Below are 23550 nucleotides of genomic sequence, written 5' to 3'. Positions count from 1 at the left end.
TCCACTCTAAAACCAGAAGGTCCTGATGATATAATTCAAAAAAGTAATATCTGGAAAAAGGGCTGGAACACGGTAACACTACCTCTATTCATGCTTCAGTAAAGACTTCCAGTATCTTAGATGGTGCAGAAGTGTATAAACAGTATGTGTGTGTGTGTGTGTGTGTGTGTGTGTGTGTGTAAGCAATGATGAAATTTAAGACTACTAAGAAGATTCTTCCATTTCACCAATTCCCAGTGCATCAGTGTGGACTTTTATCTGCTATTAAAAAAAAAAACAGGGGCCAATTAGTAAGTTCAAAAGATTGAATGCATCTCTTTATATAAAGTCCAAGGGTAACAGCTTCAGAGAAGATAGGCTACAGTGATACACAACTTATAAAAAGAAGCCATAAATGCCCTCCCAATTTTCTCTTTCTGCCTCTCCTGTTTTGATTCTATTATCTTAGAGTTTTTATAGACCTGTGATCCTAATACTGCTTCCAATACCTCCTGGGGTTACCACTTTCCTAGTTCCTATTTGCCAGAGAAAAAGAGTAAGTCTGTTTTCCTCATAGCTTTAAAAATTCTCATAATTTAGTCTGTGGTTGGCTTGAGTTGGCCTATGTATCTACTCCTGAAAAAATCTTGCCAGAGTAATAAATCATTTTATTTTGTTAAACTATCCATAGAAGTACAGATATACTTACCTCCAGCAGAACATACAGATTGGGAGTGGAGGAAAGATGCCACCATTCAGATGATATGTGAGATTTTTGCAGATAGAAAGTGAATGAATGCTGGGTAACAAAAATAAATTCTGTTCAATGCACCTCTCCTTCTATTAGTCATCAAGGACATAGTGACTAATTAAATTTGAATCAGTCTCAGAATGGAAAGACTTATTGTGTCTCATTCATCTAGCCCAGAGACTGCTCCTTCATGGTCCAAGCACTGGATTTATCTCAAAAATGTGTTTTGCTGACACTCACATAGATCGATTCTCAGTATAATTTAATCAAATATTTTAAAACATCAGTTTTTCAGTTTTTCCTGAGAAATTGGAGATACAGCCAGCAACTCTGAGCAAACATTCTGCCTTAGCAATTATTAGTTGGAAATGAGCAGTTGCTTTATCCCTTAGCCAAATATACATGTTCCAGTTTACTATAGTCTGAATTTTTTGTATTGCCTTCCTGTTATCATTTAGATCTAAAATGTCTTCTAAAAGTTTCATATTCAGAGGTGAAGCTTTGGAAGGTGATTGCATCTGTGATGTTAGGATTTGGGGCTTAATCAGAAAAAGCAGATCACAAGGACCATGATCTGCAAGGATGCAATTTTGTTCCAGCCCCATGCTTGATTCCCTGGCCATTATGTAGTGAACAGTTTTCTAATGCCATGCCTGTATGCCATGCTGTTTCTCCTTGGAGCCAGATAATCATGGAATGAATCCACTGAAACTGTGAGCCAAAATAAATCTCTCCTTTAAATGTTCTGGTGTTCAGTATTTTGTTCCAAGGAAGGGAAAGTGACTAACATAGGCTATTGATACAGTCACCTTGCTGTGACTGTATTTGACTGTGTGGTTCAAAAGCCTTTGGAATTAGTTTGAAGGTGTTTGGAAGAGTTTGGAGAAGCTGGCAAGAGAAGACTGAGAATGCTATAAGCAGTGCTTAATGATTGATACTAGTCAAATGTTAGCTCAGAATTAGCTCAGAAGACTAGCTACTGATAGGAGTGTAAAAAGTTAAGTCCAAGTTCAAGAGGTTTCAGTTGAGAGTAAGCATTCCATTAGTAGTTGAATTCAGTATGTTAAACTCTGGTAGAAAATTTGTCTACATTTTGCCCATGTCCTAAAAATTCACAGAAGACTAAGACTAAGGACAGTGTAATTAACCTGGGGAAGGAAACTTAAAGGTGTCTCAATGTTCAGGTTGCAACATGAGTATTTCTGTCTGCATTTAGTCACATCTATGGTGAAAACTAGGAGCAAAATGCATATATACATGATTTGAAATTTAGTTTCACCAGAAGGAAGCACAGGCAAAGTTGGGGCGAAGAAAAGCATGGTTGCTGAAAATATTATCATTGCATCAGGACAATGGGAAAGAGGGCTTGAGGGCATCATGATAATTGGCAAGACATCACCCTGTGTCAGCTCAATGATGCGAAAGTGTAAACTTTTCATTTAACAAGAGAGGCCTGCTTGACAAGGGATCTCTAGGGAATTGGTTCTCTAAAATTCATTGCCAACTCCAGCCATCCATGCTACCAATAGATATTGGCATCACAATCTATGATCCATGATCCATGATCCATGTAGTGATGGTTTTTTTAATCATGAACAATACAAGAGCTTTGAGGTCATAGAGTCTGCCTCTCAGGTTTTAAAAGAAGATCTAGGGGCCAGCCACATGTGTATGATAGTGTCCCAGTTCCTTTCAAGTGCCCAGGAAGGGTGATATGTGAAGCTGTGAGAGTGAAGCTGGAAGTGTAATAGAAACCTGAGAAAGTTGGAGATGACAGGAAGGAATGTGGGACACCTTCTGAGGAAAGCTGCAGACTCTGAGCAGAACATGTCCAGAATAGAGGCCCTATGGACTGCAACCAGCAATGCCACAGAGGTGGCTCTACCCAAGCTCATTAGTGCCACATCTCAGCAAAATCTCCACTTCATGCTGCACACGGAAGTTCAAGATTTAATGTTTTTCCTGTGGATTTTCACTCTTGTTTTGATCTCATTTCTTTCTGACCACTTATTTCTTCTTTTTGGGATTGAGATTGTTTACCACATGTCATCCATATTTGAAGTATTTGACTTTTCTTTTAAATAAGGATGCATAGTAAAGAGCTTGCTTTGACATGGACCTTTCAGCAATTTTGGAACTGTTAAGGCCTTGCTGACTCTAATAGATGGACTAAGTCCATCTTGTACAATAAAATGGGCATGAGTCTTTGTGGCCAGAGGCATTATCATGATTTAGATCTAAAATACCTCCCCAAAAGTTTCATGTTCAGAAGTTGGACTTGGAGATGATTGGACCCTAAGGGTGTGGTGCTCTGTGATGTTCTGAGGAGGGGCCTTGAAAAAGGCAGGTAACTGGCTGTGTATGGTCTTCTCTGGTATCCATCATTCCTCTCTTTCCATGCACTGGGGCTGCCAAAGGATAAACAGTCTTCCTCTGCCATGCCTTTCTGCTATACAGCTACCACCTCGGAGCTGGCCAACCAAGGAGTGAATCCACTGCAAGGATAAGCCCAAATTATCTCCTCCTCCTTTCAGTTGTGAATGTCAGGAATTTTGTCTGGGCCATGGAAAAATATCTAGTACATTTTCCAACAAAGAATTGCAGTCTAAATCATCAGAATCCAATATATTTACCCAATGACATTTTTGAAATGAATAGGTGTTTATTAAAAAGAGGAAGTGTATAGAATTAAAACTTCACATGAATCTAGGAAATGGAAGCAGATACCTTCTTTGCAGAAGTACAAAAATAGCATTAAAAATTTAGTAAGCAAACATGAGATGTACATTATTTATGTAAATTAAGAAAAGTAGACTTTTTACTTTTAGCCTAAATCAATTGAATTTATCACCACTTTACAGATGATGAAATCAAAATTATAGAAGTGGAATATTGCTGAAAAGGAATATTGTTTTGTTTCCCCCGCTAACCTCCTAACACACATATACCATAAGGGCACTGTGTGGGGAAAGAAAGACACTTTGATTGTACCTATTTGGACCGTAAAAGTGAAAATACTGTTTCACAAGTAATCCTATCAACACTAAAACAAAATGATTATTTTTCTTTCCTCTCCATCTTACTACTCAGTATTTTATATTTTAATCAGGGCTTATAAGCAACAATAGGTCTTGCTTTATTGAGTAAGGCTTTTTGGTTTTAATATAGTATTCATCACTATCAAATGTATGAATAACAGCCCCAAAATAATGTATGATAATTTCTGTAACCATTCCCTTTCCCCCATTTTCTAGACATTTTTTTCTCTCTCATTTTGTAGTGTTTTCTAATCTTCTACAAAAGGCTTCCAAAGAAACTTTCCACCCTCCTAAACCTCCAGAGAAACAGTGAGTAAGAAGGCTTAAGAAAGATGTTACATCTGGGTTCCAGGATTAAAGATCTTAATTTACCTTTCAGAAACCAATAAATTTAGAAAGAAAAGCCAAAGAATTGGCAGTAGGCAGGGAAGTATAAGGAGCTAGTAACTTTTTAGGAATGGTTCTGTAACATGTAGAGAGCAATCTCAAAATTTTAAAACCAGTTCCAGATATTCTCATAAAGTGTATGAATAGAGGAACACTGATGAACAGGCATGTTCTGATTCAGGACTCAATGATTTTTTTTCAATAGTCTTACTATCAAACTTGTTCTTTCTTTACTTAGGTATTGACTCTTCTATATCTTTAAGCAGGTTTCCTTTATGGCGCCCTTGAAAATGCTACAAGCACCAGCATTTGCATTCTTTTATTACCACTAGAAGCAAGGAAGGAGACAATATTCCCAGATGAAAGAGTCTCAGAGAAGCAAGACTAACTTTGTTTCATTTATCCATATATCCATCCCCCAAATATTCATGCTGATCACTAGTGTAGAATATTTGTTTGTTCCCCATTTACTCATCTGTTTGCTTATTTGTTCTCATAAAAGATGTGTTATATGTTCACTCATGAGATAAGGGTATTTAAAAGATAAAAAAGAAAGTAATAATGACATCTGAAAATACTGTATCAAAACTGAAATAGCAAGATGAGCTAGAATTCGAGGAAAGAAATAATCAAGGCAAAAGATAAGAAAACAGTGGCATCTTCTATAAGTGTTATTGAGTTCCTAATCCAAACTAAACTAGTTGCATGAATTGAAATAATATTCAAGAAAACTAAATTTTATACTAGACTTTGATAAATTGATTGCATTTGGAAGAAACAAGGAGCAATGAAAGGAGCAGAAAATTGGATTCTAAAGGTTTATAATCAATGTGCTATGTTTTTCATGAAACTTATGCTTGTGAGTTCTCGTAATTAATATGGTCAATATCACGATCTCTTTTTTGAAGGGGAAAGTAATGCTTTAGAGATTTATGGAAGGACCTTATAAAAGGATAAATTATCTGATAAATTTGAATGGTAGAAACATTGATTTAGGCAATTGGGATAAAATATGCACTTAGAAATACATGTGGCTAGTCTGCTTTGAAGATATCAGCCTCTGTATCAAATTATTCTTTAGAAAATATAAAGTAGAAATATTTAACTATGCAGTGTGAGTAGGCTGAATATTAGTAGTACCTAAGATATAAAATATTAAAAATTTAAAAATTTAATTATACCTCATATTATGAAGGCACTTCATAATATGAATATGTAAGAATATACATATTCTTTATATATATATATAATTTCTTATATATGAACCGAGGCAAAATGGAGTGTTTGTTTTCTTTAATAGCAAGTGTTTTCATTGAAATTAAGAATCAAGTAAATTTACAAAAGCTTTGGTTTTCCTACAGCTGGCCATAACCACAGCAGTTCCATGAGAAGCAGCTCAACTGTGGTTGACCCTTATCCTGGTGTTTAACTCAGGTTTCCCTTGACCATAACCTTGTGCACCTGACCAGAACACTTGCTACCCTGGGTGAGTCCACTTGGGCACATTAATGAGATGGTTGTCATTTATAATGTGAAATGATTAACGTACATAAGCAACAAATTAATATTTATAACTTAAAATCTTTTGTGTAAAATTTTTGTATACTTGGCAAAAGCACTTCATAGTTAGAATCCTAAGAATAAAAGAGTTTCTAACACTAATAGCCCAAGCTCCATATTTCACAGCTTAAACAAACATGCAATGCCATGTACAGGAACCTAATAATCTCAATGAATGTAAATATTATATATCATAAGCATGAGATAAAATTAATAACATAAACAAAAATGAAAATAGGGAAAGAAGATTTAGAGAAGGGAAGGAGGTGGGAGAAAGGGGTAGGGGATAAAAAAAAAACAAGCTATATTATGTATATGTACCCAATCTTCACTATGATTGTCAATTCTATGTACTCCAAACATGTAGTAATAAAAAGATTAAAAAATTTAAAAAGAAACATCTCAAAGTTTTAGAAAATTTGTCCAACACAATCCTTACCACCAGGTGAAAATAGAAAAACTGAAAAGATGTCTCCAAAATCCAAATTCAAAGTCTCTCCCCAATGAACTATGTAATCCCACTTATTTCATAGGTTCCAAATTCACTTTTATACTACTAATAACTACTAGTTACTCAAGGGTTTATTTAATCTTTCTCTGGCCAGATAAATACATACACAACACAAAACAAATCTTTGCATCCTAAAAACCAAGATCTCACTTAATCTGGCTATGTCTTTAACCCTCACTGATCTGTTATTTTCTTTAAAGTCTTCATCTATTTCCACAACTTCAACAATTATCTTTTTCTATGTAGATGATCTTTAAATATTAATTTTCCTTTTCATATCTCTCTTCAAGTTTCTCTTGTGTGTTTCAAATTATTGGATACTTCTTCAAAGTTTTAGAAATATTCTGAAGTAGGTGTTGCTTGTTTACCCATTCACCCATCGATGGACACCTGGAAACCTTCCATCAGTTTGGCTATTGTAAATAATGTTGCAATGAGCTTCATTGTTCAAATATCTTTCCATGCCTGCTGGCAATTCTTTTGGGTATATATGTAGAAGTGGAATTACTTTTGAGGTAATTTAAATAATAATTCTATTGTCAATTTTTGAGGAACTATCAACTTTTTCCTCTAGTAGCTGTACTATTCCATCTCTCCAGTAACAATACACTGAAGTTCTAATTTGTCCACATCTTGGACAATACGTTTAATTTAATTTCCTTAAAAATAATAGCCTTCTTAGTGGGCTTAAAGTATTAATTTACATTCCTTTTCACTCATTTAACAAATAATAATTGGGAATCTACTATTGTCTTAGTCACTAGGACACAATAGCCAACACCCATAAATTACGGAAGGGGGAATTATTTTTGTCACATTTTCAGTCTACAGTTGGCTGGCTCCAAGTCAGGAAGGGCATGGTGGAAGAGCTAGGGCAGAGGAAAGCTGTTCACCTCTTTGTCAGCCAGGAAGCAAAGAGAGAAGGGAAGATTTGGACAAGTAGATATATCCTTCCAGGTAATCACCAGTTGTCCATGCCTTATGATCAAACTCTACCTCCAACAGCACACTTAGCTCAGAACTCATCCATGGATGAATCTACTGAAGGGTACAGTGACCACATGGTCCAATAACCTTCCAACAGCCCCATCTCTAAACATGAGAGGTTTTGGGGTGTTTTTCTGGATCTAAAGCATAACATTCCACTCTCGACCCCCCAAATACTCATGCCCAACTTTTTATGCAAAACGGATCTCTAAGAATCATCAAAATTTTAAATTACAGCATTGTTAAAAAGTCTAACTTAAAAGTGTCTTCCCTGACTTATGATAACTTCTCAGCTGTGACCCCCTGTTTTAAAAAAATTAAACACGGCCATCATACAATGGAAGAGGGTAAACATTCCCAGGGGAAAGTGAAGATAGGCATTGAAAAGAAGTTGGACAAAGGAAAAACTAAAGCCCAGCAGGGAAAACAGTAAAATTGTAGCTCCATGTCTGGCACTCAAGAGAGTGATTTGTGAACTGCAAGGAGCCTGGGTGGCTCCACCCCTTCAACTTTGCTGGTTGCAGCTCTCATGACCTGTCCCTTGGAGTGGCTGTACTCACAGCTACAGTTTTCCTAGAATGATGCATATTACTGGCTTCTCCAAATCATTGTGATCTCCAATGTGTTTTTGGCTTCACTGTCAAATATTTATGCACTGCCCAATCTTTATGCACTGCCCTCTCAGAGGTACACTGCCTGACCTTCCAGATCTTCTTCTGATCTGGATGAAAGCATTGCTGATCCAACAACTCTTGTTTTCTATATTCCCATTAAATTAACATCAGGTAGATGATGTCGAAGTTTGCCATCAATTCAAGCAGTAGCTAGGTTTCCTAGCATCATAGCTGAAGTGACATCTCAGTGCCTGAGTGGCTAAGCACTATTAAATGAATCCTGTGCAATTTCCTAAGCAGCCTTTTACTAGAAGGGTGCCATGGGGGTCTCTACTTAAAGCAGTTTTTCAATTTTTCATCCTTCAGAGTTGGAAAGGCAAGGTCTGGCTGATTCCTGAAATGTCTTCAAGGCATCTTTCCTATTGTCCTGACGCAATATAATTGTATTCTTTTTAGTGCTAGTACTTCAGCAACCAAGCTCTCCTTGGCAAAAATTTTACAGGTTCAAATTGATGGACCCCAATTTTACAGACACCTAATTTACAGGTGTTCCCTTTCTGGTTAAAGTGAAATTTTTTTCAAATTATTCAGCTCTGCTTTTTGTCTTGAATCTGAAGGCAAATATGACTATAAAATGCCAGTAGTAACCATGGCAAGCCTCTTGAAATTTCTTCTACCACATTAATTAGTCCCATTATCTTAATCTCAGTTTTCCACAAAGTCTTAAGACATGAGTATAATGTAGGCAATATTTCTGCCAGAGTGTAACATACAACTTCTTTAGTTTTAACTATCAATGGAATGCTTGTTTTGAAACTCCTGACACTTTACTATCTGCATTTTAATCAGAATTATGGACTTCTGAGTTATGACTATAATATTCCATCAAGCTCAGCTTATAGCATTCCAGGGTTTCTCTAACCAGGATTTCCAACTATTTCTATACTCTTCCTTCAACTAGTTACAAAGTCTTCTGAACTACATGGTCACATATGGTCACAGTGAAAATTTTACTTCTCTGGTAGCAAATCTGTCTTAACCACTTTCTTGTCACTGGGACACAATACCCAACACCCCCTCTATAAAGAAAGAGAAATTATTTTAGCTCATGTTTTTAGTTTATGGTTGACTGGCTCCAAGGCAGGAAGGACATAGAGGAAGAGCCTTGGCGCAATAAACATGCTCACATCGAGACAGAGAACAAATAATCCAGGAAGGAGCCAGAGAGGGAGATATCCTCTTGTGACCCATCTATTCTGTGACCAACCTATTCTTGTGATCCACCTTTGTGACCCAACTATTCTGATGAGCCCCCACCTCCAACAGCACAATGAAACACTGAACTTATGTGTTGATACATTCACTGATGAATATAACATCCCTATAATCTAATTACCTTCTGAAAGCTCTATTTCTGAACACACAAACCTTTGTAGATATTTAAGATCCAAACCACAACAAGTAGGTAACATACATTGTATTACTATATATCCATACAAAATACAGACATGGTCAGCCCATTGAGAAGAGGAAAATGTAATTAGGAAACAGTGTAGTTAACCGCAATGATGGAATAACCCAAAATGCCATGACAGAATCACAGCAGGACCATATAACTTTGGCTACATTTCAGATTTGAGTTCTTATAATAGGGCCATGGTGAAATTAAGATTTTATGCACAAATAAACTTTAGCAAAAAAATCAACAAAAGAGGCTATTATGTATGTTCCGCTTGGAAAACACAGCCTACCAACAGACCCTAAAGCAGCAGAGAAGAGCATGCTAGTATCAATTTACTGAAACATGTCCCTTATGACCAGATGAAAAACTCTGAAAGAAGTCGTGAGGGACAATATTTGAGAAATAAAATGTTCTTGAAATTCTAGCCATGTTTAATAGCTTAAATTGTCACACCAAAAAAGATACATTGAATCCCAGATAATCAGTACCTCAAACTGTGACATTTTTAGGAAGTATAATTATTGCAGATGTAATTAGTTAAGCTATGGTTATAGGCCTAAGGCAGATCCCTTATTCAATATGTTTGATGCCCTTAGAAGGAGATGCCTATGTGAAGACAGACACAGCAAGAATGTTATTTGATGATAGAGGATTGGAGGGATGAATCTACAATATAAAGGTTGCCAAAGGTCACTAACAAACAATTCGCAGGTAGGAGTAGGAAAGGAAATGTTTCTCTACGGGTTATAGAGGAAACATGACGTGGCCAATACCTTGTTAACCTCCAAAAGTATGAAAAAATACTTTTCTTTTGTTAAAGACTCTGGCTTTGTGATACTTTGTTATGGCATCCACAAACAATGAATACAAAGAATGGCAGTTATCCGAGAAGAAAAAGAGGGCCAATGTAAAAAAATCTTAGAGGAGAGACAGAGAAATTGATGATGCCTATTGGGAGGTCAAAGAGATAATTTACATGGTGAATTATAGGACAGAAAATCCAGAACAGACAACAGAACAGATGTGAGACGTTTAGTCCAACAAATCTCAGAACTCAGCCAATAATAATAACATGTAATAATAATAACATGATGATGATAGAATAAAACCAAATATTTACTGAGTGCTGCTCTTTGTTTATACTGAGATGAGCTCTTAATTTGGAATTACTTATTTTATAAAGCATTCCTATAATGCAACTACAATTCTTCCAAAACTACCATTCTGAGGAAAATGACCTGAAGAAGAAAATTGCCCAAGGACAAATGGAGGTTAATTGTTCAAAAGAAGATTCTAAAGTAAAAGCAGTTTTACTCCATAGTCTGTGATCTGTGTCATTTGCCTTTCCTATTTTAGTCAAAGTCAATGTGAAATGTTGAAACAAGGAAGGTATTTATATGAACAAATCAAAAATCCCTTATAGTTCACCTCAGGTAAAGGAAAAATGGATGGCATCATTCCCACAAAAAGGAATATTGAAGTTTGGAACAGGTGCAGACCCATGAAAAAGGAAACTGCATTTCTTTTTATAGGGGACAGGAGATTGCATGATGTTCCAACATTGAATAAGCTTGGTCATTTCCTCTAAATGGTGCCCCTATCCTGTTTGAGCCATTCCATGGATGACATGCAGCTGCACTCCCTCCCCTGTGTTCCAGGAAATTTTGCATCTGGGAATAAACAGCACTTATCCTTGCTGCAGAGACAAAGGCATTGTTTCTTTAATAACACGTTTCATTGGAAACCATCTCCAGACCTACTTCACAAGACAGGCAGTGCTGACCCTGACATGATGTAGCTTCCTCAACTCTGCTGGGAAAAGAAGTATAAGGGGATATGGTGGGCACCTAAAGAGAAAGGAAAAATGACCTGAAGGTGGCTTTGTGGAGAGCTCCTTAGAATGCGACACACAGGTACTTATTTGAGAACGAAGTTGGGAGGACTCACAGTTCATTTAATCCAGTGTGTTTGTGTGTGTGTGTGTGTGTGTGTGTGTGTGTGTGAGAGAGAGAGAGAGAGAGAGAGAGAGAGAGAGATGATATTATCTGAAAACCTGAAAACTCAGAAGTAAAATATCATCACCCCAGTGTAATGATTTCACACTCTCAGTTGATACCTACTAGTATTTATACTACACAAGTGACAGTGGAGGGGAAGACAAAAGGGTACCATTTTTGAGTACTGAGTATAATAAAACAGAGGAGTATAAAATAAACATCAATTTTGTTCCTGGTTCTAGATTCAGTGAGTCACTTCAGTGATTATACTTGGGTCAGCGGGGTTCATTCATGTGTTGGTGGCCAACAGTATTTTGGTCAGTTGGCTGCAGAGTTTAGGAGGATGCTGTCCCATGTCTAGAGCCTTACCTGGGAAAAACAGGCTGAATCAGCTATGCCTCACTTGCTTTATTCTTTAGTAGACTATCTAGGCAGGTTCTTACAAGGAATATGGTGAGGTTAGAGAAGGAAATATTTTATAGTCTTGGCTTGTGTCACTTTTTAAATTTCTCCATTGATCAAAGACAGTTACAGAGTCAAGTCAGCAGTAAAAATATGAGACAACAGCAAAGAGCATGGATCTACAGATGCCTTTATGTGGCCCACTGTTGTGATCCAGATACCAGTAAAATAGTTTTTTAGTTAATCCTCATAAGTATTCTGTAATCATTTTAAAAATAAGAAGCTTAGGGACCATTTAATGTCATATTGTATTTAAGATCACATATGAAACTAGAGAGCTAGCACTTGAAGTCAAGATAACTTTTGACTGTGTATTTGTTTTCTCTTTCTGTTGAATGATAGGGAAGTAGGATCTGACAGAATGAGGGCAGGAATTCCAAACCTGTCTGTGACCTGTTACACAAGTGCTGGTTATACCGTATTAGGTTAAATCTCATTACGTACTCTAAATGCTTCTAGAGCTCAAAGTACTTCTTCATAACACTTCATACAGTCATATTTGTTCCATTACCAGTCTTGCTTCTAGAGCAAGAATAGGCTTTTTTTTCTAGGAAGGCCCAGACAACGCCTATTAGAGGCTTTGTAGATTATAGAGTCTCTATTTTTTACAATAAAAACAGCAGTCAAAATATGAAAATATTTAGACACATCTATGGTATAATAAAATTATATTCATAAAACGTAAGGTGGACTAGTTTGATTTGTGAGCAGTGGTTGCTGATCCTTTTCCTAAAGTGCATGTGAGTAGAAATGTTTTTTTTATTTGTCACTACTGGGTCTCTGCAATCAGCATGACAGTGGCACACAGAATATAAAAAATTAAGTATTTGTTCAATGGATCAAAGAGTAAAATTTGCCAACTTGAACATTCTTTGACCATGGATGTGGCTTGTTTATGATCTGGAGAAGTCAATACTTGAATTTAAATCTGAAATCAGAGCCTGGGCACACTGCACTGTCAAAGTTGGAGGACGGCTTCTCACAAGTTTGCTCAGAGAGTAGAGTAGACCCAGTACTCTAAATTGTGCCCACCAAGAGGTCAATTCATGCAGGAAGAGATCCATTGGTGTGTGTGGGGTACTCTAATGTATGATTTTGCTAGTGTGTATGTCTAACCACTCATGTTTATTAGATTTCTATACTTTCCATTAAACTACCATCCACTTGATGATTTAAAATAATATGGATGTGTTATTCTTTCCTATTATGTGTCAGAAAGCTAACATGACTCACTTCGGTGTCAGCGAGTCTGCATTCCTTTCTTCATGCTCCACAGAACATCTGTTTCCTTATTTTTTTTCCAGCTTCTAGAGGTCACCTGTATTTCTTTGTTCATTGTCCCTGTCCTTTAAAACATTTCCATAAATATCTAATTACAAAAAACTCTACTTTCCAAAGAAGTCATTGTGTCTGAATTTCCTTTAGTACTCATTTGTTTTTCAGAATTCGGGATTATATATTTGTCCATTATTTCTCAAGAGAGCTCCCTGCCAATTTTTTGCTATACCAAGGCAAACCAGATATAAGATCGTATAGCATGAAACATGTTGGACATAAGAAGGAAGAATAACTAGAATCCATAACTTTCAAAATACAAACCTCAGTAAGTTGAAATATAATGGAGTTAGTGGGTAGACATGGTCATTGTTGGTCTCGGGATTCTTTATCTAAAGAAAAAGTCGGTGAGTGGCAAATATGCTCAGTGCCTTTCTTCATTATACTTTAAACACAAAAGAGGTTCCATAGCTGAATGTAAATAAATCAAAATAAGAATTAATTAGTTTCTGAAAATTGCCCAGAGTGAGCAAGAAATGTTGAATGAGGAAAGACTGTAGTCCTGATTTACTACACATGATTCTGAATTTAATTTAGAAGTCAATGAGATTTTTTGGAATAAGAACAGAAAGGTACCACTTGAAAATTAACTCCTAAGATAGCTAGAGTATTTTTGAACCAGGAAAACCTGGGTGAAATTTCTGTAAATACCTTTATCATGACATTTTTTAAATTATCATTACCATCTTCTGTAGGTCTTAACTCTTTCAATTGCAAAATAAAATATACTCATACTTATCTCATAGATTTATTATGAAAATTAAATTATATAATGCCTCTTAAGTGTATAGTATCAAATAAATATTGGCTGCTTCAATTAATAATTGAATGACACACCTCAGATTAGCAACAAACTTGGAGATTCAAGTTTCCCAGAGGTAACTTGGAGGTGTTTGCATTAGAAAAATAAGAAAAGTGCAGGATGAAAAAGAGCTTCAAAAGTTGAGTAAGCACACTGATAAATAGTTTGACGTGAAAGCAATTTCTGCTTCTGAACCCTTAGGCTTTCTTTTCTCTCTTTGGGTGACTATCAAGCCCCAGAGATGTGAACTGTCTTTGAGAAAAATTATGTCCTGAATAAGGTAGAATTTTCTGTAACTACACTTGAGGTCAAGGTAGATCAACTTATTGTCAGTGTAAAACTTGAGAAAGCTTGAAAAATTTAAACCAAAAGATAAATTATGTGTGTGTGTGTGTGTGTGTGTGTGTGTGCACGTGTGTACTTGATCCAAGTAAAACAGGTTTATTCATGTAAGATAAATCCTGTCCTATCTTTTCCTTCTAGTATTTATTAAGTCAACCAGACATTTTCCAACTCACTTCATTCTCCATTGCCCATTTGTTCCATTTATTATGTCCTTGGGGGATCTTCAGAGAGCAGCCACCAGTTGTGCTGATCATGCTTGGGGCTGCACAACTGTCTATTAAGAACTTGATAGCATAAGCTTTTTCAGATTCATTATGAAGCACTTCTTTTTTTCCAGTGGCTTCTAATGGCAACTGGCTTGAACAAACAACCCAGAAGAGACATTAGCCAATTTGTGAGATTTAAAATTGAAACAATAAAAGAAATGAAGAAAGCCAAGAAACAAATGAACTAAAAAAAAAAGACCTGTTTCTGAGTTAAAATAATATGATTTTGGTATACACTAACAATATATCAAACCAATAAACATATTTTTATTTGTAACAGTTCTTTCAATTTCATGGTGCTTCACTCACAAACATAAACCAAACTAAAAGGAAAAAAAAACTAATTCAAGGTAGTACAAATTTGTATATATGTTCATTCACTTTTACTTTGTATGACTCCTATATGGCGAAAGGAGTGTAAGAATTGAATTCAGAAGACTTTGGTTCTAGAAATAGCCCTTAGTTATTTGGTTAATTAATTTGAATAATTATTACAAGGGAGGCTTATCAATGGTTTTCAATCTTTCACAAGTGCATATGAAAATGTATAGGCTTGCTTTGGTCATTTTCATACCTCTAATATCAAAAAGGTAATTAGTACAGGGGGAATAAGGATGCTAAATTTCTGGCAACACAAGGATATTTCAGTACAACCTGGAACTCCCCTGTTAAACTTCCTCAGATGTCTCTCATTGAGAATCACTGAAAGCAAATTCCTGCTGTCTTTTTCTGCTAGTGTTTATTAAGTCTGCCAGACTTAATAAAGAAGTAATTTGGAGTACTGATGTATACTTCACTTGAGCACTCAACCTCAAAAATAGTGAAGGGTTATTTGATAAAAATAACCCCAAAGATACAAGAAAAAGGGTTAGCCTGTGAAATCCAAAGAAAATTCCTACTCAGTGTGCCCCCAGCCTTGAAGAGAATATGGATTATAAGGTTCATACCAGTCAGTTCCCCTATATTAACACTTGTAGATGTTAATTACCATATCCGGATTTAAAGAGACTGTTACTAGCCATGCTTCTTGGGAGTTTTGTTAGTTTGGTGGAGTGTGTGTGTGCGTGTGTGTGTGTGTGTGCGTGTGTGTGTGTGTGCAGAAATAAATAATTAGTAGAGTAGGGGGTGGTGGTGGTGGGAAAGTATTCAAATCCTCATTTTGCACCTATTAAAACATTTCATGAGAGTTCTCTGTGACCATAAAGTCATAGAATAACTAAGTGCTGTGGTCTTCTTGGTGGGAGGTGCTGAGTTGAGAGAGCGACTCAGGGCCTGTTAACACAAATAAGAAGAGACAAGCCTGCTCTATGTGAGACGGCCTCTCCACAAAGTTTAAGCAAGGAAAAGATGTTTCTTTTCTCTCTGTGCATCCAACGGATGAGGATTTCATAGAGGAATAATTTGAAGTGAAAAAACCCATGGGTAAATGCAGCAACAGTCATCAAACATTTCTTAAGCCATTTGATCTCACTGGAGCATCCATATGCCTTATCTGCCCTTTTGCAGACAAATTCCATGCATTCAGTTGGATTTAAATCTTTCTCTCCATTCTGTATTTCTCTGTCCCTAGATCCAGATAGGATTATCTAGCATTGGGAAGAGTACTAGCTTAAGTTTTAAATAGTCACTTTTGTAGTGTGCATCAGTGCTCAAGTCTCAGCCTGATTAGTCCCACACTCAGAATTTCATATACCTTCATTCATCTGTAAAAAGGAGCTGTACAAAGAGTGAAGGATGCTGCATCTAAATGCCTCCTGCACAGAAGTTTATATTCAAAAAATTAGTATTTGCATGTACTGAAACTTTTAAATAAGTACCCCCAAGATATAAGACATTGTGCATACTAGGTCTTTGACAGATACTGTCATATCATTAATTTTTATTTCATTTTATTTTTTGTTTTTCTTTTTTTTACCATTAACTTTATAGTACATTTTAGGTATAAAATACAGTTACATTCATCATTGGGATCTTGTACCATTACATGAGTCTCTTGGTTCTTATTTTTTTCCCCCTTCCCTTGCCCTCCCTTCACCCCCTCCACCCTTCCCTATTTGCAAAGACCTTGTTTCCATTTTTTTCCTCTTCTCATATTTTTTCCTTTCCCTTTTTTCCCTTCCCCCACCCCTCCCAATTCCCCTGCTCTTTTAGACCTTTTCTTCCTGTTACACAATATCAGTTACGCATTTTTTAAATTACAATATTAAGATCTAGGAGACATTACCACAGATTTTACAGAATTTAAAAGGATATAGAAAGCATATTACAAAAATCTTTTTTGAAATAAATTTGACAACTTCTAAGAAGTAACTTGGAAGACAAATTAATGAAACTAACACTTCCAGTCTCCTGATAGCTTTTACCATGAACAGCTGTAGAATTTAGTCCAATACTTTTTCTCCAACTAGTGTCAGGATCATATGTCTTTTTCCTTTCCTCTGTTAAAATGATGACTTTTGGGGGTGAATCTTCCAATGCTGAACCAACACTGCCATCCCTATAAAAAAACCACTTTCTACATCCTGCCAGATCTGACTTCTAATAGTTTGTTTTGTTAAATTTCTATCTATGTTCATACTTTTTTCTTCTATTATCTTTATCCAGTTTTAGGATTAGCACAATGTTGAGTTCCTAAAATGTGGGGAAAAGTGTTCCTTCTTTTTTCTGCTTTAATTGTTTGATATAATTTATCAGTTAAAATGTATATGAGCCTGCTGTTGTCATATAGGTAGGTTTTCAAACTAGGAATATACTTTCTTTAATAGGTGCTATTCAAACTGTCATATCATTAAAATGAATAAAATTTCTTTGAAATTTGTTTTGGTTTACCAGTAAATCTAACCAGCTCAGGACCTGATCTTGAAGTTTAAATTAGGGGGAAATCTTTAACATCCTATACTTCTGAAGAAATATTTAGCTCAAATGGGGGAAATCAAACTTTATATCTGTTTCTATTACTTTAAACATTTCCAATTACAGAGAGAAAACAATGAAGAAAATTGTCCCATACACTATAATGCAATTACATATACTTTACTTTTAATCTATATGCATTCAGTTTTCTGTGACTCATTCCAGACTGGCTCATGTGGTTTGTAGAAATCAAATTCTATTTGGGTTCTTGGACAAGCCATTAATGCCTTGCCATACTCCCAGAAAATCACATTCAGCACCACGGACAGAGCCAACTTGCTCTTTTCTGAACTACAGCTGTTTCCTGAATTTTTTTTTCCTTCTCTCTCCTAAAACATCCAGACACACGTCTGTCTCTTAATTACAGAAGGGGCTGTTAGAAGACATCTTGAATTTTAACAACCTATTTTAAAGTAAAGAAAATGCACTGAAAAGCAGACTAGGGAAGGTCTTAAGTATTTTGAAAATATTAAAAAATTAATATACCAGAAAAGATGTGGACTACCAGAGAAAAACATCAATATTATAAAAATTAAAAAACAGAAGAATATGAATAAGGATCAATAATGAAGAAATTGGAGAAAATAGAGGACGTACTCAGACAATTATCAGAGAGAGGGAGGATGAGACTGAGAGTGGTTGACTGTAAATGTGTTGAGATATACAGGAGGAAGAATTTACATGAGGTGGACAAGAGAATTTGATTATTTTAGTCTTATGAATATAAAAGAAATTGAAAAAGTAATTTAATACAAAACTGGTAAAATAGAATTGTGATTATGTCTTCATTTTTTGGAAGTATAGAAAACTTCATAGTGTGTAAATCATAAGGCCTTTGAAATATTAGTTATTATGCAGATTAGTCTAAGAGTATCATAAAAACTTGATTATAAATTATGTAGTGTTCACTTACTCTGTCTGTTCTTTATGAATAAGTCACTTTTAAAAAAGATTTGTGCACGTTTTTTCATGAAAACATACATTTGTCAATTTTATATTAAATATTCTATATTTTTAGAAACACTGATAGGTAAGAAGTCCACTTAAATGTCAAAGACACATAAAGAACTCACATTTTCTGGAAAATTCAGATAATTCTAATGGTCAAAAACAAGGCGTATCTTACGGAAGGAGGTAAATAAATACTGGTTTCCTTCTGCTTTTCTTTCCTGTGCATGGTGAACAAGAGTAATAATGTATCTGCCTTCATTGGATTCTACAGTCTCGGTCTGCACATATGAATGCAGAGCTTTCCAATGTCTGAATAGTTAAATGTGCTTTTCCCCATTAAAATATAACTTACTTCTTATGAATCTTGCTTCTGCTAAGAGTAAAATATGTACTGGGCCAGGGATTTAGCTCAGTGGTGCCACCACCTGCCTCATAAGTGCAAGGTCCCAAGTTCAATCCCTGTATTTTAGTCATGATGCTAATAAATGACAAGTTATATAAAAATATTATCAATTGAAACACCAAGTCATTTTAACTATTAAATAATGTAAATTTAAAAATTATTCATTTAACGATTTCTTTCTGATAACTTGTGCTTTCATAAGTTTAAAAAATCAGATTTAGGAAATTTTGAATTTGTGAAATTATCATTAAAGTAGGTAATGACAAATAATAAAAAGACTCACTGATTGCCATGAGCAAATTCTTTTATTGTGGGCTTATCTTCGTTTACTTAATGCATACTTAATAACATTGTGTGAGGCACACATTCCGCTCTTCTATATATCACAAATTTATAAACTGAGTCTTGAAAATTTAATAGTTAAATGTGGTATCAGATGGAATAAGGAAAGCATGGCAGATTAGAAGAGCAGAGTTCTAGATGTGTCCAGATGACTGACTGGTAAGCTCCAAAATGAAGAGAGAAGAAGACTCTGGATGTGGTCAGCACTAGCCAATAGCCTTTTAGACTGATTGGAATAAAAAAGGGAAAGAAGAAGGAAGCCTATCATTTTTTCTTTTCCTCAGTGGAATTCTAGTCTTTCCCTTTTCCTTTGGGTGTTTATCTCCAGTTCCTTTAGTGAGCTCCAGGCCTCTAAGTTTCGACTAGATCTTCTGCCCTCCAGTGCCAGGTGACCACTTTTTATTCTGCCACCTTTGACTCCACAGTTGGCCTTTATAAGCCTACTTTGTAAATAAGATATATAATTTTCCTATCAAAATGTAACTGATACATTAATCCCAAGATTTATGAACATTTGAGTTGCAAGCTTTCATGGATACAAATGGACCTCACACTATGAACATTTGTAGATATAAATAAATAATAGTGGTAGCTCACATGTCTGCTGGACATTGCCATAGTTGTGTGCTGTGTACTTAAGGCACACTATGATAGTCTACAGTACTACAGTCCTCAATCAGAGCCCAGGATGTCTGGAAGCAAGAGGAAAAGCAACGGTGATGTGGAGGGGACTGCTAGGAAGCACAAAACAATGTAGATTATATATTTGTGTCAAAGATATAAAAGACTCACTTTGTTGGACTTACAGATGAATCTGACTTATGAACTTTCGCACGAGACAGAACTCATTCATAAGTACAGATTTTGGTAAGAGGATAGACCTCTTCATCTGACCAAAGACTGTAAAGATATTTGTGTCTCATGCAAATATTCACCGAAAGGTAACCTCAGCAGAAGAGGACGTTAATAATCAAGTGGAGAGGATGATCCATTCTGGGGATAGCAGGCAACATTTTTCTTCAGCCACCCATGTCCTTTCCCAAGGGACTCCTGAACAAAGTGGCCACAGTGGCACAGACGGAGGTTATGCATGGGCTCAGCAACACGGACTTTTACTCACCAAGGCTGATCTGACTACAGCCACTGCTGAATGCTCCACATGTTAACAGCAAAGATCAACACTGAGTTACCAATTTGGCTCCATTCCCTGTGGCAGTCTGTGACCTGGTGGCAGATTGATTATATGGGAATGCGTCCATCATAGAAAGGGCAGCAGTTTGTCCTTACATGGTTAAACATTTATTCCAGGTACATATTTGCCTTCCCTGGATGTATTGTTTCTGTCAAGAATATCAGCCATAGACTTACTTAGAATTCTTGTTCACTACAATGTTATTCCACACAGCATTGCTTCTGACCAAGAAACATATTTCATGACCACAGAAGTAAAGTAATGGGCACATGTTCATAAAATTCACTGGTCCTACCATGTTCATTTCCATCCAGAAGGAGCTGGATTGATAGAAAAGTGGAATGACCCCTTGAAGATGCAGTTACAGCACCAGATAGGTTAAAATACATAGAATGGCTCCAGCAAGGTTCTCCAGGAGGCTGTACATGCTTTGAATTAGTGTCCACTCTATGGAACTATTTCTCTCACAGCCCGAATTCACAAGTCCAGGAATTAAGGGATGGAATTGAGAGTGATACAACTTGCCATTACCCCTAATGACTCACTAGCTAATTTTTGCTTTCTATTCCCACAATCTTATGTCCTAGTGACATAGGAATCTTAGTTCAGGGGTGAGGAGTGCACCAGGAAGCCCAACAATGATCCCATTGAACTACAAGTTTAGACTTTTCCCAGGTTGTTTGAGGTCCTCATGCCTCCAAGTAAACAAGCTAAAAAGAGAGATAAGGTGTTGGTAGGGATGGCTGATCCAGACTACCAAGGGGAAATTGGACTTTTACTCCACACTAGAGGAAATAAAGAATATATTTGAGCACAGGAGATCCCTTAGGGCACTTCCTAGTATTACCATGCACTGTTATTAAGGTCAATGAAAAAATATAACCCAATCCTAACAGGATGACAAATGGCACAGAATCTTCAGGAATGAACATATGGGTCACCCTACCAGATAAAGAACCAAGATTTGCTCAAGTGCTTGCTGAGGACAAGGGAATACAGCGTGGGTAATACAAGAAGATAATTATGTATACTAGCTACAACTATGTGACCTGTTATAGAATTTTTTTTCTTTCTTATTTTGTTAAAATGTGTGTGCATGTATACACATCAATTAAGCCATTTTAATTTTCTTCCTTGCAACATAATGTTGATACATTTAACATCAGTTCTTAATAATGGTCAGATATATATTGTAATGTTTATGATATAAAATATTAGGGTAAGCACTACCCAAAGAAAAACTTTGCCTTCTTTTCTGGGAAGGAAGTTTGTGTGCTTCTATTTCTACACTGAATGGTTATATCATGTTATTCATAATTCTGAGCTTGCAATTGTATTTGAAGACTAAGTATGGTTTAAGGAAATATGCCTGTTTGTCAAGTTGATTGGCGGTGGATTGTAAAGTTAATTGTGATAGCAACTTGAATAAGAAATGCCTAGTGCATTAAGGAGTAAAATAAGTTATTTGTGGATATTGAAAATCTGATTCTAAGTTTTATATTGGAGGGAAAAGACCCAAAATCATCAACACATAATTGAAAGGGAAGAATAAATTTGGAAGACTGATACTAGCTGACTTCAACTCATTACAAAGTTATTTTAGTGCCCATAATATACCACTGGAAAAGCAGTTGAAAATAGATAAATATATCAACAAAAGATAGCTCAGACCTATCTCAGACCCATATAAATATCATCACCTGATTATTGACAAAGACACAAAACCAGGAAGTAAAGAGAGTATTTTCCACAAAAGGTATTGGCATAAGTAGGCATCCTCATGATAAATAAAAAAAAGAAACAAGCTAAGTCCAAATAAAGACCATACATGTTGCACAAAAGTTAACACCAAATGGAACATATATCTAAGTATAAAATAATAACTGGGAAATCCTTAGAAGATGATGTAATCAAAAGCCTAGATGACCTTGGCTTTGGGTATGGTGATTATATATATATATATATATATATATATATATATATATATATATATTCAAAAACATGATCCATGAAAAAATAATTGAGAATCTATATTTCATTAATATTTTTTAAAATATCACACAAAAGTTATAATGAGGAGGAAAACCACAAACTAAGAGAGAATACTTGCAAAACACAAATCTGATAAAGCATTATTACCCAAACTATGCAATGAAATCTTAAAACTCACCAATCACAAGGTGAACAACTCATTCAAAAACTGAGCCCAGATAACAGATACCTCAAGGAAGGATATATGCAGATGGCAAGTAAGCATATAAAAACACTCCACATCATAAGTAGTCAGAGAAATACAAATTAGAACAGCAATGTGTTATCACTACATGCTTAGTAGAATGGCCTGTATTCAGAACCCAGACAGTGCAAAGTGCTAGGGAGACTGTAGAACAAGAGAAGGTCTCATCCATTGCTGGTGAGAATGCAAAATGATACAACCACATTGAAAAATATCTTGGAAGTTTTCTACAAAGCTAAACATACTCTGAGCTATAATCTAACAATTGTGCTCTTGGTATCTACCCAAAGGAGTTGAAAACATATCACACAAAACATTTCACATGGATAAGTAGAGATGCTTTATTTATAATTGAAAAATCTTTAGAACAACAAAGATATTCATCAGTACAACAGATGAATATGCTGTGGTACTTGTGGCCTTTTATAAATATTTTTTAAATTACTATATTCACTATTTATCAAGCATTATTTTTGTTGTTGTTGCTTTTAATTTTTATTCTTTTTAATAAATGTTATTTTATTTTATCCTATTCTCCCCCTCAAGCTTCTCCCCTCCCTATGTGCAAAAGCTTTATTTCCATTTCTGTTTTCACTTTTTTCCTGTCCCTTCCTTCCTTTCTCCCTCCTTCCTCCCTTGTTCTCCTTTCCATTTGAACAATTTCTTCCCATTCCCATCATCTCAGTCCTTATTTCCACATTCAGTTTCTCATATCAGAGAAACAATGTGGTATTGAAAATAATGCTTTAAACATCTCATCAAGCATCATTTTAAATAATTATAAAGCATACATTTTCCTATTTTGTTCACATTTTTGTTATATCTATTTTAAAGATATAGAAATAAAAGCATCATGAGAATCATTTAACTTACCTAAGATGACATATTTATTAAATGACATATCTGAGACTCTGTTGTGGTTTAGATCTAAAAATACCCCTCAAAGTCTCAAGTATCCAGAGGTTATTGAATTATCCAGGAGTTAGACTTGTTAATGGATTAATCCACTGATGAATT

This window comes from Heterocephalus glaber, unplaced genomic scaffold (assembly GCF_053883595.1).
Source record: "Heterocephalus glaber isolate CG9 unplaced genomic scaffold, H.glaber_assembly_v1.0 deba00001479, whole genome shotgun sequence".
Taxonomy (NCBI): Eukaryota; Metazoa; Chordata; class Mammalia; order Rodentia; family Bathyergidae; genus Heterocephalus; species Heterocephalus glaber.
The sequence above is the reverse complement of the archived record's forward strand: the minus strand, read 5'-3'. Positions refer to the sequence as shown.